At 39.8% G+C, this 15,481-nt stretch overlaps 1 protein-coding gene across 3 annotated transcripts in view; it reads right to left on the bottom strand.

Moving 5' to 3' along the window:
* THRAP3 (thyroid hormone receptor associated protein 3) overlaps nucleotides 1-15,481 on the bottom strand; it is a 71,947-nt gene that overhangs the window by 45,546 nt on the left and 10,920 nt on the right. For 2 of the 3 annotated variants that reach the window (XM_032877259.1, XM_032877263.1), the window contains exon 2: nucleotides 768-875. The exons of the other annotated variant lie outside the window; for it this stretch is intronic. The gene's annotated coding sequence lies outside the window, so the exon portion shown is untranslated. The remainder of the gene's footprint in view (nucleotides 1-767; nucleotides 876-15,481) is intronic. 3 annotated transcript variants of the gene reach the window in all.

The following is a 15,481-nucleotide window of genomic DNA, read 5'->3' as shown; positions in this document are numbered from 1 at the left end:
AGAAAATCAAATGTATACATAAATGTATTCATGTCTATCACATAGTTATCAGACAGAGGAAAATGCAGAAGAGCCTAAATGTCTACCAAAAAGGAACTAGTTAGATAATTTGAAATTACATGGCACATCCACGATTAAATGCCACGAGTCATTTAAAAATGCAAATGGAGAATGTTAACAAGAGCCAGGTGAGACAGGAAAGTCCAACCCCAATTTGCTTAAACACACACATATCCAAGTAACACACATATGAAAAGAAACTATTCATCAAAATATTAACAATGATTATACACATAAAGTTTATGGATTATCTTTTCAATACTTCCTAATGAATAAACATGTATTATTCAGGTAAAATAGAAAGTGCTGATTCTACAACTTAGAATCAGAGAGGAGAGCAGAGCTACTTTATCATCCTGTTTCAGTTTATTAAGCTGAAAAATAAACACTGCTTAACAATGCAGAACTTCCCTTAAGGAATCTTCTGAACAACTCTTTTTTTTTTTAAGATTTTATTTATTCATTTGACAGAGAGAATCACAAGTAGGCAGAAAGGCAGGCAGAGAGAGGGGGAAGCAGACTCCCCACTGAGGAGAGAGCCCAATACAGGGCTCGATCCCACCTGGGATCATGACCTGAGCCAAAGGCAGAGGCTTTAACCCACTGAGCCACCCAGGCACCCCTTTCTGAACAACCCTTTAACACATAAGGCTGGTTTTATACGCCAATGAAGTTATTATTAGTTCCTTTTAGCACCATACATTTACCTTATTTGAACAATGATTCAACGTCCACCAGATCCCGAAGAGACACTACTGCGGAACAACACTGGCAGTGTCACTGGCTTCTCCAGTTTACAAAGTCAGGATACAATTCTGGAACAAGAGGAAACGAGCAGTTGCAGACTGTATCATGAAATACAGACGCTTCAAATCTCTATGCAAAAACTCTACTTTAACCCTCGACTTCACTCCAAGTGGACCTTCTCTCTCAAGGCATACTGGCCTGAGGGTCTTTGGTCTCACTCAGGTTTTTATCCATCCAACCCCCTACCTACAGTAAGGCTGCAGAACGGAAAACTAAAACCTTCCCCTTATAACCTGATACTCTCACTGGCAATATTTCAGGTGCTATGGTCTGCATTATGCAAGACTAATTCACAAACTTCGCAATTTAACCCGGACAATTACTTCAGAATAATTAGATATCTGAAACAAAAAAATGTAACTGAGGTATTCCGAACTGAATTTAACACGTTGCAAGTTAAAACAACTTCGCATCCTCCTCCCTTAAAACACAAAATAACCTTTCTGATCCAGTTACTTAAATACTCAGTTCTAAACATTACTAACATGACTATACATCAAAGCTATATAGTATTATCCAAAACAAAGTTCCAAGATGAACAAGTATGAATGTCCTTACTCCTCCTAGCTTATTAAAGCTTTATCGTTCATTCATATTGCTATAGAGTAGGAAGACACCCAAGATTCAAATAATCTGAAGATGCAGTCTTAATCACTTTTTTTCCCACTTACTCAGCATTCACTCAATTAAAGACAACCACCCTAGCTTTCTCTAAACTCTGTGGTTTGCACATAGCTGAACTCTGCCTACCTAGCCAGGAAAAGAAAGGAATGTATTTGCTTAAGCTATGGTCTCTTGGTACATGTGAACCCTCAGCCTAGAATCCCTCCTCCCCTCCCACCAAACAAACCCCTACTCATTCTTACAGGGGTCTCCTTCCCCAGCAAGCTTTCCCTGGTGCACATAGGCTGAGTTCTGTACTGCTTCTACGTGTTACCATGGACATGTCTCGCCTTACACCCATCTCATTACATCCATTAATGTCAATTTCCCTCAAAGGATTACAACCTATATATACCCAACACTGATATGTGTTTGCTGAGTAAACTGAAAACCCAAGCAATAAAATCTTGACCTATACCAAAGGTGATCAGGTAATTAACACTAGGAAGAGGCAATAAAAACTTATTCTTAAAACTAACAGGCTAAGACTATTTTATTCAGGTAACAGTATTCGGTCAGCCCCTTCACCAAATTAATGACAGTGTTTACATTTACTTAGTTCCTAGTAACACAGCACTTTCAAAAACCTTCCTGCAAAACACTTTTCCATATATTCATGCCGCTTATTCTTAGAATATATCCTAGGTTACATCAGCCAAAGCCTTTACTTGCTTCTAACTGCAGAGGAACAGGCGCTCACAGCAGTCAGCTGGAGGGAAGTCGAAGTGACCGTTGCAGGACTGAGAACCGCTTACTCTACAATGCACTGAATTAAAGAAAACGGGCTATTCTATTAATACACCCATCCTTAAGATTCTAACCAGATAGCTAGCAAACACACACACACCCCCTTCCGTTTTACTACCCCACCGTATTTCTTTCCTATTAATTAACCTCCTCTTGGACATCAGCAAGAATTTTATCACCTCAACAAATCTTCAATCTTCCACTGTTGCAACCGGTAAAGAAGCAAATCTGAGGATCTAGCCCTTATTTACTCTGTGACAGTAAGGAGACACCTGAAGCCTTGAGTCATCCCTGCCACCCGTCTTTATGCACCCTCCCCAGCTTGTCCTGCCTGTGTCATCTGGACATTCACAGGCATACTTTTCCCTTGGTCAAATGCCAGATGATTAACAAGGACACCATGGCACTGCCAACAATAGACCTTTTCCCCTTTTACACAATTTCCCTAATTGTCCACTTATTCAACAAAAAATTTATCAAGTATCTACCACATTGCCTGGCACTATTCTAGGCAATGGTGGGTCGACAATTTAAGTATCTCTTCATTCCCAGAGCTTATATTCTAGGGGAAAGATGGGGGTACAGAGATATGGGTGACCATACAGGTCCTGCAAGCCATTTTAGGACTTTGGTTTTCTTCTGCATAATGTGGGCAGCCAATGGAGAGTTTTCAGGAGAATAGTAATAGGACCAGAATTATGTTTTAAAAGGATCATTTTGGCTGCTCAGTATAGAACAGGTTTCAATGGGACAAGGTCAGAAGAAATTAATAGATATTGCCTCTAATAATCCAGGTGAAGGACAGGAGTGGCTTAGACCACAGTGCACCTCAGAATACTCCCACGTTCCAAACACTACCAGACCTTAACAACATAGTTCCTAAATCCAAACAGAGGGTAAATACTAATTATTCTAGGACCATAATATTTGTACCCCTAAAGTTAAAGACGAATTATTTTTTTCCTCATCTCACCTCAGGCACCCACAGTAATATTAGTTGCTGAGATAAAGAACATGAAGAAAACACAAGGATGGCCCTGCCTGCTCCTATGAACCTAAGTTTAAAGCTAGTCCTCTAAAACCACCAAGCATAACTTGCTTGTGTAAGACTAATTTCCTCTAGCATTAATAGCAAGATACCAATAAAAGTGAACAAAAGAGCAGTGTCTTCTAATTAAGTTAAACCAAAATATCCAAAGAACAAAATTTAGGAGTGCCTGGGTGACACGGTCCATTAAGTATCCAACTCTTTGTTTGGGCTCAGGTCATGATCTTAGGGTCCTCAGGTTCCACTCAGCATGGATTCTGACTGCCCCTCTCCCTCTATTCCTCTTCCAGCACACATACTCTTTCTTTTCTCTCTTTAATAGTATCTTTAGAAAAGAACAAAATTTGAGGGTGCCTGGGTGGCTCAGTGGGTTAAGCCTCTGCCTTCAGCTCGGGTCATGATCTCAGAGTCCTGGGATGGAGCCCCGCACTGGGCTCTCTTCTCAGCAGGAAGCCTGCTTCCCTCTCTCTCTGCCTGCCTCTCTGCCTACTTGTGATCTGTCTCTCTCTAATAAATAAAAAAAAAACTTAAAAAAATAAAATAAAAAAGAACAAAATTTAACCTTAGCTACTTCCTGTCTGGGGGGAAAAATACTAGGGATTGAGGAGATGATGACAGCTGGGCAAATGAACCTTTAGTGTTTTACCACAGAAAACCGTGCAAAGTTTGTTCTAAGCCCCTTCCATGGCATCAGCAGGAACCAAAACAGAATCCAAGTCTGGTGAAAATCCTACAAGTGGTTTTGGAGAAAAAGATACTTCCCATATGGGTGGCGAATATAGGGCCTTCTACATCAAGGGCTCATCAAATGATGCACAAAGGCCAAATCAAGCCCAGCCTAATTTTTCCTTTTTATTTTTTCCTAACCACCCATGAGCTAAGAATTGTTTCTACATTTTTAAATGGTTGAAAAAAATCAAGAGTATTTCAGGATGTGTGAGAATTCTATGAAATTCAAACTTCAACGTCTATGAATACTTTTACTAGAATACAGCCGTGTTCCGTGGTTTACAGCTAGCTGCTTTCACACAACAGCAGAGTGGAATAGCTGCAAACGAGACTACGAGGTCTCACCACCTTGTGCTGCCAAAGACTGCGGGGACGCAGGTACAGTTCAGTCATTCAGGTACCACGCATTCTGCCATTTTATTACTAGTTTTAAATTACCAGTGTACCTCCATATGTTAAAACAAGACAAAAGCGGACTTTGAACGTTACCCATTTAAGGGGCAGTGTGGAGTGTGGATTATTTTGTTAATGATTTATATGGCAAAATTCTGTTATGAAAAAACACCAGGAGTACCTGGGTGGCTCAGTGGGTTAAAGCCTCTGCCTTCGGCTCAGGTTCAGGGTCCTGGGATCGAGCCCCGCGTCAGGCTCTCTGCTTGGTGGCGAGCCTGCTTCTCCCTCTCTCTCTGCCTGCCTCTCTGCCTACTTGTGATCTCTACCTCTCTGAGTCAAATAAATAAATAGAATCTTAAAAAAAAAAAAAAAATGGGAAGAAGGAGCACCTGGCTGGCTCAGTCAGTGGAGCATGTGGCTCTTCATCTCTGGGTTGTGAGTTTGACCCATGTTGAGTGTGGAGATTACTTAAAAATACATTTTAAAAAAAGAAGAAGAAGAAAAAACACCATTAACTTTGCCAAGAATATGATGTGTGTCGACATCACCAAACTAAGCACTCATCACAACATTCTTATCTAACAGCATTCCGTTAGAAAATCAGAAAATGTGGGACGCCTGGGTGGCTCAGTTGATTGGGCCGCTGCCTTTGGCTCAGGTCATGATCCCGGGCTGCTGGGATCGAGTCCCGCATCAGGCTCCTTGCTCGGCAGGGAACCTGCTTCTCTCTCTGCCTCTGCCTACCACTCTGCCTGCTTGTGTGCTCTCTCACTCACTCTCTCTCTCTCTCTGACAAATAAATAAATAAACTCTTTAAAAAAAAAAAAAAAAAAAAGAAAATCAGAAAATGTAAAACAGATTATCTCATTGCAACAGAAGATCTTCTCAAAAACAAAAAAGTAAAAATGAAGCTACAACCAAAGTAAGTTTCTGAGTGGTTCATTTGTTACCTTAACAGGGAAAGCCATTTATTTACAGTGAGTTGATTAAATCATGTTTGCAGCAGCCAAAGAAATGTGTCCAGAGAAAAGCATTCTGTTCAAGCCTATTAGCCTTTTGACTGGAAAAGCCGATGTCAATGGGAGCAAAAGCAGTAGTCAATTAAAAAATAAAGCAGGGATGCCCGAATGGCATAGTCGGGTAAGCACATGCATCAGTCTCTTGGTTTCAGCATCAGGAATCTGCGCTCTGCAGGGAGTCTGCTTGAGATTCTCCGTCCTTCTCCCTTTGCCCCTCCCACTTATGCACGGGTGTTCTCTCTCTCTCAAATAAATAAATCTTTAAAAAAAAAAAAAAAGGCAGGTGGAGGGGAAAGGAGCTGACCTAAATAACTATGGAAAAGAGTGGAACAAGGAAAACAGCAAAAGGAACTGCACATAATCACTGTATTCTAGACGTTAAAGTTGTTTCCCATGGGGGTATGGGTTAACAATTCTGAAACCATTATATATGTATACTGGAATTAATAAGTATGGAATTAGTAAGTAAATGAATGGCAGATGGTGAGAGACAAACTTCTCACTGTTGGGAGTAGGAGGCCACAAAGACAGATGGAAAGGGTGGAATGACCTAGGTGGTACTGGATTAGAAGTGGAGATACCAGTATAAGCTCCTGTTTCGCTTATAAAAATGGACACACACAGATACGTCAGAAATATTTACAAGTATTTCTACATATATATAAAATGTTATTATACACATAGCTCCTGTATGTACACACACATATATTTCCTTGCTTTGTCATGTGAGAAGACCTATAAGCAGTAACATTCCAGTACTGATAAGCACATCTAGCATCCACACCTCGATTTCTTTTTTTGTTGTTGTTAAAATATTTTATTTATTTACTTGACAGAGAAAGAGATCACAAGTAGCTAGAGAGAGAGGGAGAGGGGGAAGCAGACTCCCCACTGAGCAGAGAGCTCAATCCCAGGACTCTGGGATCATGACCTGAGCCGAAGGCAGAGGCTTTAACCCACTGAGCCACCCAGGTGCCCCACACACCTCGATTTCTAATAATATTCTCCAATAAAAGAAACCACAGCTCCTTGGAGAAATGACTAACTCTAGGGCTGACGCCAGCAAGACACTGGATAAGCCTGGAATATCTTGTAATGCCAGAAAGGAAGAAAAGTGCAACAAACAAACAAACATAGAAAAACCACCACAATGAAGGGAGTATGTCAAAAGAACACTCCTACCCAACTAAGAGTGTTCAAGAGCCAAACTTTAAAAAAAAAAAAAAAAACTGAAAAAAATGGAGTAATGGATAATTCAAAGTATAAAATATCCCTGAGACTATACTGATATAACTGTATAAATGGATGAGAAGAGACCAAATGTCCATGCCAAAGAATTCCAAGTAATTTATGTATATATTCCACCCTCCAGAAGGCGGAACATAGCTCTCCATTCCATAAGTGGAGTGGAATGAGCCCAGTGATTTCCTTCCAAAAAGTAAAGTATAGAAGGGAGGAAATAATTTACAGCAGAGAAACCTAGCTAGGTGATCAAAGTTAACATTAACAATAAATCATGTTGGTAACACATATTCCTTGGTATGATATGATGGAAATGATACCTTACTTCTGAGGTCTTTCTCACTAAAATCCCTAACCCCAGTCTAACCATGAGAAAAATCCCAACTGAGGGATGTTCTACAAACTATCTAACCTACACTACTCAAAACTGTCAAAGTCACCCAAAACAAAAGTCTAAAAAGGTGTCAGAGCCAAGAGGAGTCTAAGGAGACATAACTACAAAGGATATACCAGGATATCCTAGACAGGCTCCTGGAACAGAAAAGGGGTTATCAGGTAAAAATTAAGAAAATGTGCATAAAGTAAGGACTTTGGTTAACAATGCATCAACACTAGCTCATTAGCTATGAACAATGTACCATACTAATTTGTTAACAGGGGAAATGGGCATGAGGTATACATGCGAACATTCTGTACTATTTTCTCAGATGTTCTGTAAATCTAAAACTGCTCAACAACCGGACATCTGTTAAAAGGGGAGATGAATGATTTTCAGTGGTGTTCCTTGCCTCTTGGTTCAACAGATATTACAGACACTGCATAGCTGTTTAACTGCAGAAATCAATGCTGGGTTTGAAATGACCCAAGAGCTAGCCTTTCTGAACCGTCTACACAGAACAACTACAGGTGAGAATCTTCAAAGACGCCTGAGAGAACACTAACACAACCTGAACTTGAATCTGCTAAGATGTGGCACCAATGATGGTGGTAAAAAAATATGTAAAGAAAGGGCTTAACTGGACAAATTTACAGGCCTTGTGAAAATGTTAAGGTGTTTCAAGCACAGGGTTACATTCATCAGCAGGTACTCCACAAAACTTCTAATCACAGGCTGAGCCACTACTGTCAAGTCATCTGCATTCACTGTCAATTCACTTTTGTCGACTGAATGAACCATCGTCAGTTCTGTGAATTTTTGTCAGAAACAGAAGGCGGATCCTGATTTGCATTACCAAACAGCAGTTCGATGGCTTCACAGCAAAATTTTATTGATGGGATTTTTTTTAACCTAAAATTTTTCTCAAGAACCACCCTTAAACATTATTATTGAATACTGAAAGGCTTTAGAAATAGCTTTTTTTGCAGACTTGATAATGTTTCTTAATGAATTCAGTAAAAAATTCTAAGGCAAAAAAATAGCATTTTTATGGGAAATACATTATAACAGCAAATTAACTTGAACAGTAAACACTGTTTGAACCTCAGGTAATGTAAAGTTACCTTATTCACTCCTCCTGTACTATCAAAGTTAACACAATGATATATCTGTTCACACAAAACCTCGAAAGACGAGGGCGCCTGGGTGCTCAGTGGGTTAAGTCTCTGCTTTCAGCTCAGGTCATGATCTCAGGGTCCTGGGATCGAGCCCCAAGCCTCGCACCGGGCTCTCTGCTTAGCGGAGAGCCTGCTTCCCCCTCTCTCTCTGCCTGCCTCTCTGCCTACTTGTGGTCTCTGTCAAATAAATAAATAAAATCTTAAAAAAAAAAACCAAAAACTTGAAAGACCTATCTTTTTTCATTCAAACTACACTTCCAGCATTATTTCCGATCTTCAGGAAAGTGCAAAGTAAATATCCATCTTTCAAAATCATCTAGATGTGCAAGTGAAAAGCTTTCATCTAGGAGTTCCTGGCTGGGCCAGTCAGGTGAGTGTGTAGGCTCTTGATCTTGAAGTTGTGAGTTTGAGCCCCACTTTGGGTGTAGAGATTACTTAAAAATAAAATCTTAAAAAAAAAACCAAAAACAAAAACCACAAAACTTCCATCTAATCTACCATTGGAAAGGATTACTCTGCAGTGTAATGGTACCCAAAAAGGCAAATATCAAGAAATGAATCTAACAGAATTCTATAAATGCCTTCCAAGTGATGAATGTGCTCAAATAAACCATATGCTCAAAAAAATCATATGCTCATGGATTATTTGGCAATACCTGTCTGTGTAAAGACATTTTCAAAGATGACATATGCGCAATCTCACTAAAGATTTCAGCATTAACAGATAAACATCTGCCATCCATTTTGATGGATAAAGCTAACTTTGAACTCCATGTGAAATGTTATCTCCCAAAGTGAATTCTACTCCTGTAACACACCTGCCTTACAAAAATTGTATTCGACTATTACATTTTGAATTCTGTCAATAAAATACTTGTTTTCTTGGGGAGCCTGGCTGCCTCAATCAGTAGAGCATGTGACTCTCAGGGTAGTGAGTTCAAGCCCCACACTGGGTGTAGAGATTATTTAAAAAGATAAAAATTTTAAAAAATTAAATATTTGTTTTCTTTCTCTCTAGAGAGAAAAAGTCTGCAAACTCTGGTTCTATGCCATTTGCTTAACAAAGGCATTTAGTGCAAATGGCCATTTAAGAATATACCCTCAATGAGCAGTAATTCTCAAAACTGTGGGGGTCTCAAATGGTAGAAACTGTCACTTTTTAATCCTTATACCCAACAAATGATATAGTTAGACAAATAAAATTAGTAATCAATCATCCCAAAGCAAGTTCCAAAGCACTGGCCCAATATATAATACAAAACCACATGTGCTCTAAAGGCGGACTACCTTTGATTCCCAGCACCACCAACTAGTAGTTCTGAAATATGTGGTAAGTTACTTTATTAAATCCCACTATCTGTCTCCTCATCTGTAGAACTGATTCCCACTACCTAGAGCTGTTATTAAAACTGAATGAGTCATATGTATGTGAAGTACCTCAAACGATACTTACTGGTACAGGCCAACGTCAAAAATCAGAGTTAAAAAACCAGACTTCCACCAGCTAGTATGGGTAATCACATGGTCATTAAACAATGACTATCATTCTCCTGAGAATTCAGAATTTGTCTCTATGGTAGACTCAGAATATGAGGTAGACACTCGTATAGCTTCAGAACCTTTTAAAGAAGCCCTACACTTTGGCAATAAACCCAAGCCTAAACTTGATTCCAGGATGATGAGTCTGCCGCTTAAATGACACCACTAGTCTGTGCCCAGGTTCTCAATTCACGAGAGACAGAGAAGGATCAATATGCCATCCGCGCACCTGACAGGTTCCACCCAGATTGGTAGTTTTTATAATTTTTTTTTTTAAGATTTTATTCAGTATTTGACAGAGAGAGAGATCACAAGTAGGCAGAGAGGCAGGCAGAGAGAGAGGGAGGCAGGCTCCCCGCCGAGCAGAGAGCCCGACGCGGGGCTCGACTCCAGAGCCCTGAGATCATGACCCGAGCCGAAGGCAGAGGCTCAACCCACTGAGCCACCCAGATTGGTAGTTTTTAAAAATCATGCTTTCAGGCTATGCTCAAGTACCTTGGGGCAAAATAACATTCACATCAGAATCCTCTGGATCAACCAGCAGTTAAGACTGCCAGGAAATCCTAACAGTTGCTTTCCCAGAATTCATCTTTTTATCACATTGCAAAACTTTCAGAAGCTACGATTTCCTAAAAACTTAAACCTCTATCTCCTTGAAAACCACTAGTGTCATGTTAGTGTAATGTTACTAGACCAAATTCGTTTTTGTATCCCCAGTGTCTAGGTACATGTCTGCTGAGTGACAAACCAAACAAATGAATATCGGCTATACATTTACTATAGAGAAATAAATAAAAGACTCTTTTAACCATTTTTTCACATACAGTTCTGTTACACTGTTATACCATCATCACCACCACCCACATCCAGAACTTTCTCATCTTCCCAAACTAAAACTGTGTACCCATAAAAGAGTAACTCCCCACCCACAACCACCATTCTACTCCATGAATTTAACTGCTCTAGGTATCTCATGTAAGGGGAATACAAGATTTGTCTTTTACGTAGCGTCTCTATCTCCTAGCATGTCTTCAACGTTTATCCATGTTGTCGCACATGTATAGTTTTATAAAAGGGAAAAACATGCACAGAATCATGGAACTTGAAATATTACCTAAGCTTTTATTTGCCTGAGCAAAGTGTTTAATTCTGCTTACCTAGTTTTCCTTTGAGGACATACATAGTAAAAATGCCAAATGGTACAAGAGTGACAATGAAAAGCAGTCCTCTTCCTAATTTCTACCCTCCTTATATCCAACTTCCAGGCCCCTTCCCTTCTTTAACTTTTAAATTTTGGAACACAACCCCCAAGCACATGTTACCTTGCCTTGAGGATGTCCTATTATTAAGACATTCAATTGGCCTATCAGGAGTGGCTAATCTGTCTCTTCTAAAAATACTATCATAAAGATCAAAAAACAATGAACTTAAACTTTTTTTTTTTTAAACATTTCACAAGTATTTCACCCAGTTAACTCACTGAGCACACTATGAATGACGTCTTTGTTAGGCAGCATACTGAAGCAAGAAATATTATAGGCCCTGGAGTCATGTAAAAATTAGTTTAAAACATTCCCTTTTAAGCCTCAGTTTCCTGATCTATAAATTAGAGGAGTAACACTACCTCATAAGCTGCTATAATATTTAAGTGAGGAAAAATCTAAATTTTAGTACAGTTCCTAGTAATATAGCAAGCATTCAAGTAATAGTAATAAATAATTCTTGGGCCACCTGGCTGGCTTAGTTGGTGGAAGGTACAACTCTTGATCTCAGGGTTATGAGTTCAAGCTTCACAATGTGTAGACTACTTAAAAATAATAACTTCAGGGGCGCCTGGGTGGCTCAGTGGTTAAAGCCTCTGCCTTCGGCTACGGTCATATCTCAGGGTCCTGGGATCGAGTCCCGCATCGGGCTCTCTGCTCAGCAGGGAGCCTGCCTCCTCCTCCTGTCTCTCTCTACCTGCCTCTCTGCCTACTTGTGATCTGTCAAATAAATTAAAAAAAAAATCTTAAAAAAAAAAATAATAATAATAACTTTAAATAAATACACAAATAAATCATTCTTAGTTTCCTTCCCTGGGCACCATGGAAAGCACAAAGATGAATCAGAAACTCTATCCTTCCAAGTCCCTACAATACAACACAGGAGTTTATCTCATTATTCTCTTATTACGCTGAGAACCTGGTTATTAATACAACTTCCAGACAGCCCACACTTACATATTTATGGATCTATTTCTAAATCTCAGTTATTTGAAAAAATAACTGTGACTTGAAGTGCTAGAATAAAGACAAAATTTGCTACAACAAGACCCCGTAGAGGGTGTGTTAGCCTCAAGGCAGTCAAGAGCAGACTTTGTCAAAGAGCAGAGAGCCCTGTGACTGAGAACCCATAACCCGGGGCACCTGGGTGGCTCAGTGGGTTAAAGCCTCTGCCTTCGGTTCAGGTCAGGGTCCTGGGATGGAACCCCGCATGGGGTTCTCTGCTCAGCAGGGAGACTGCTTCCTCCTCTCTCTCTGCCTGCTTCTCTGCCTACTTGTGATCTCTGTCAAATAAATAATTAAAAAATCTTAAAAAAAAAAAAAAGAACCCACAATCCACTCTAACTTACAGGCAAAAACACTACCCAGAAGAGTATCAGTTTTGGACACATGGGACTGGAAGTAAGAGTCACAGAGCAGCAAGAACTGGAAGCATTCCTAGAGATCATATCTAGCACAACCCTAGGTTTACAGAAGGGAAACTGAGCACAGAAAAAAGAAGGGTTTTACCCAAGAGGTGACCTAAAACTAGAGCCTTAAGGCCCTTGGCCATCAGTGTCCCAATTCTTTCATGTCATCATGCTAATCGTTTACCTGTTAAAGAACCTTAAGGCACTTCATCCAGATGGCTCTGATTCCTCACCTTTCTTCCATTACTTGCTATCTAAGGAAAAAAGTTCTTTAATATGCCTGATGAAATCAGTCTTAAACATTCCTAAACCATCCTAAAATGTGCTCTACTGAAAGCCATAGGGGATGCTGAGTAAGAATAAATCTAATTCACTAAAGGTCTATTTGAAAGAAAATTTCAGTAAACAAAAAACTATTAATTTTAGAGTTGGAAAAGAAGATGGTACATTCAGAGTCTATCTTCCGCAACTGCTTATCTTTATTAAAAAAATTTCATCCAAAACAGAATTTAATTAACAACCCATTTAAACCAGGGCATTAGACCAAGACAACCAACTTTCAGATGAATCACATCTGCTTTCATTTTCAGAAAAGAGGCCAAATTTCATGACAGAATATCAAAAACAAGAAGATATGATCATAGGCTGGAAAATCCATTAAAACAATCACCTTTGGAGATTTTTTGTTTTTCCTTTTTTAAATTACAAATCAGGAGTATTACTAGGTTTGACATGAAAGTCAGTAACTGCTTCTCAGTATACCACCAAATTAACTTATTTTCAACTAAACTTACTATTAGAAAGAATCCCATCAACAATTTTGGAAATCTATCCCAAAATGTCCATATTCTCTGGTTCTAATTCTAGAAAATAAATTTGCAGCCAATATTAACCCAACAGTAATTTGTAAACACGATTTAGGGAAGCTCAAGCCTCCTCTTCCCACAAAATACCAATTCCCAAGATCACTGAGCCATTCCCCTAAGCAGAACGTTCCTCACAAAATGCATCTCATTCCATCGCATTTATAGTTAATGTAACAGCTCACCAGAATCAGTCCTATATTCTTAAGTTTAACTAGGAAAACAGATTGCTATAAAAACTGGTATAATCACTAAGAGAAATGTATCATCTGTCAAGCTCATTTTTAAAAAAAATTTTATTGGAGAGACAGCACGCAAGGGAGGGGCATAAGAGGGAGAATCTCAAGGAAATTCTCAACTGAGTGGCGAGCCCAACGTATGAGGCGGAGCTTGATTTCACAACCCTGACATTATGACCTGAGCCAAAATCAAGCTGGAAACTTAACCAACTGAGCCACCCAGGTGCCCCTATCACACTGATTCTTTTACATGGAGTTTTATGACTCATGTCATCCCTGATTTAGCAATCCTGCTTTTTATTTCTTGGAAATTAGATTTTTTTTTAAGATTTTATTTATTTATTTGACAGACAGATATCACAAGGAGGCAGAGAGGCAGGCGGAGAGAGGGGGGAAGCAGGCTCTCCACTGAGCAGAGAGCCTGATGTGGGGCTTGATCCCAGGACCCTGAGATCATGACCTGAGCCGAAGGCAGAGGCTTAACCCACTGAGCCACCCAGGTGCCCCTATCACACTGATTCTTTTACATGGAGTTTTATGACTCATGTCATCCCTGATTTAGCAATCCTGCTTTTTATTTCTTGGAAATTAGATTTTAGATACATTAATATTTTTCCAATTTCTCATGCATAAAGTTTAGAAGATTTGAGCCCTGGCAAAGGATTTATACTCCACTACACACACGCTGAACGGAGAGCCCAATGCGGGAGCTCTGAAACTTTTAAAAGAAAATACATCGGGGTGCCTGGGTGGCTCAGTCAGTTACGCATCTGACTCGATTCTGCCTCAGGTCATGGTCTCAGGGTCAAGAAATCAAGCCGCTTCGGGCTCTGCTCTGCAGGGAGTCTGCTTCCTCCTTCTCCCTCTGCCCCCTGTCACACTCACTCTCTCTAAAAAAAACATTTTTATAAAACAGAAGAAAATATAGGAATCTATATGAACTTATGAAAAAGGACTACAAACAAAATATTCTGGTTATAAACCATAAAAGTAGAGATTGACAAATATCTCTATGTTTTAGAAAATCAAAATGAGGGGTGCCTGGGTTGTTCAGTCAGTTAAGCATCTGCCTACAGCTCAGGTCATGATCCCAGGGTCCTGGGACAGAGCTCCACATCCATCTTCTTGCTCAGCAGGGAACCTGCTTCTCCCTATTCCTCTAGCTGCCACTCCCCTTGCTTGTCTGTGTTGTCAAATAAATAAAATCTTTAAAAAAAAAAAAAAATCAGGGACACCTGGGTGGCTCAGTTGGTTAAGCAGCTGCCTTCGGCTCAGGTATGATCCCAGCGTCCTGGGATCGAGTCCCGTATCAGGCTCCTTGCTTGGCAGGGAACCTGCTTCTCCCTCTGCCTCCCTCTCAGCCTACTTGTGATCTCTCTCTCTCTCTGACAAATAAATAAAATCTTTAAAAAAAAAAAAATCAAAACGATTATACACAACTGATGGATTCTTGAATGCTACATCTGAAACTAATGATGTACTTATTGTATGTTGGCTAACTGAATTTAAAAAAAAATAAAATCAGGGGCGCCTGGGTGGCTCAGTGGGTTAAAGCCTCTGCCTTCGGCTCAGGTCATGATCTCAGGGTCCTGGGATCAAGCCCCCGCATCAGGCTCTCTGCTCAGCAGGGAGCCTGCTTCCCCACCCCCACCCCCCCCACCCCCGCCTGCCTCTCCGCCTACTTGTGATCTCTGTCAAATAAACAAATAAAATCTTAAAAAAAAAAAACTGTACAGCAATGAAAATGAAAAACACATATACCATAAATGAATCCTACACACAAGCCTGTGCAGAAAGTTATCAAAATAAATCAATACTAAACATATGAAGCTTAAAACCACAAAAGAATGATACATTTTGTAAATGAAAGCATGTATTTTTTTTTTAAAGATTTTATTTATTTATTT

The sequence above is a fragment of the Lontra canadensis genome, unplaced genomic scaffold (genome assembly GCF_010015895.1).
Source record: "Lontra canadensis isolate GAN:19392208 unplaced genomic scaffold, GSC_riverotter_1.0 scaffold60, whole genome shotgun sequence".
NCBI lineage: Eukaryota > Metazoa > Chordata > Mammalia > Carnivora > Mustelidae > Lontra > Lontra canadensis.
Note: the sequence above shows the minus strand (reverse complement) of the source record. Positions and strands in the feature narration are given on the sequence as shown.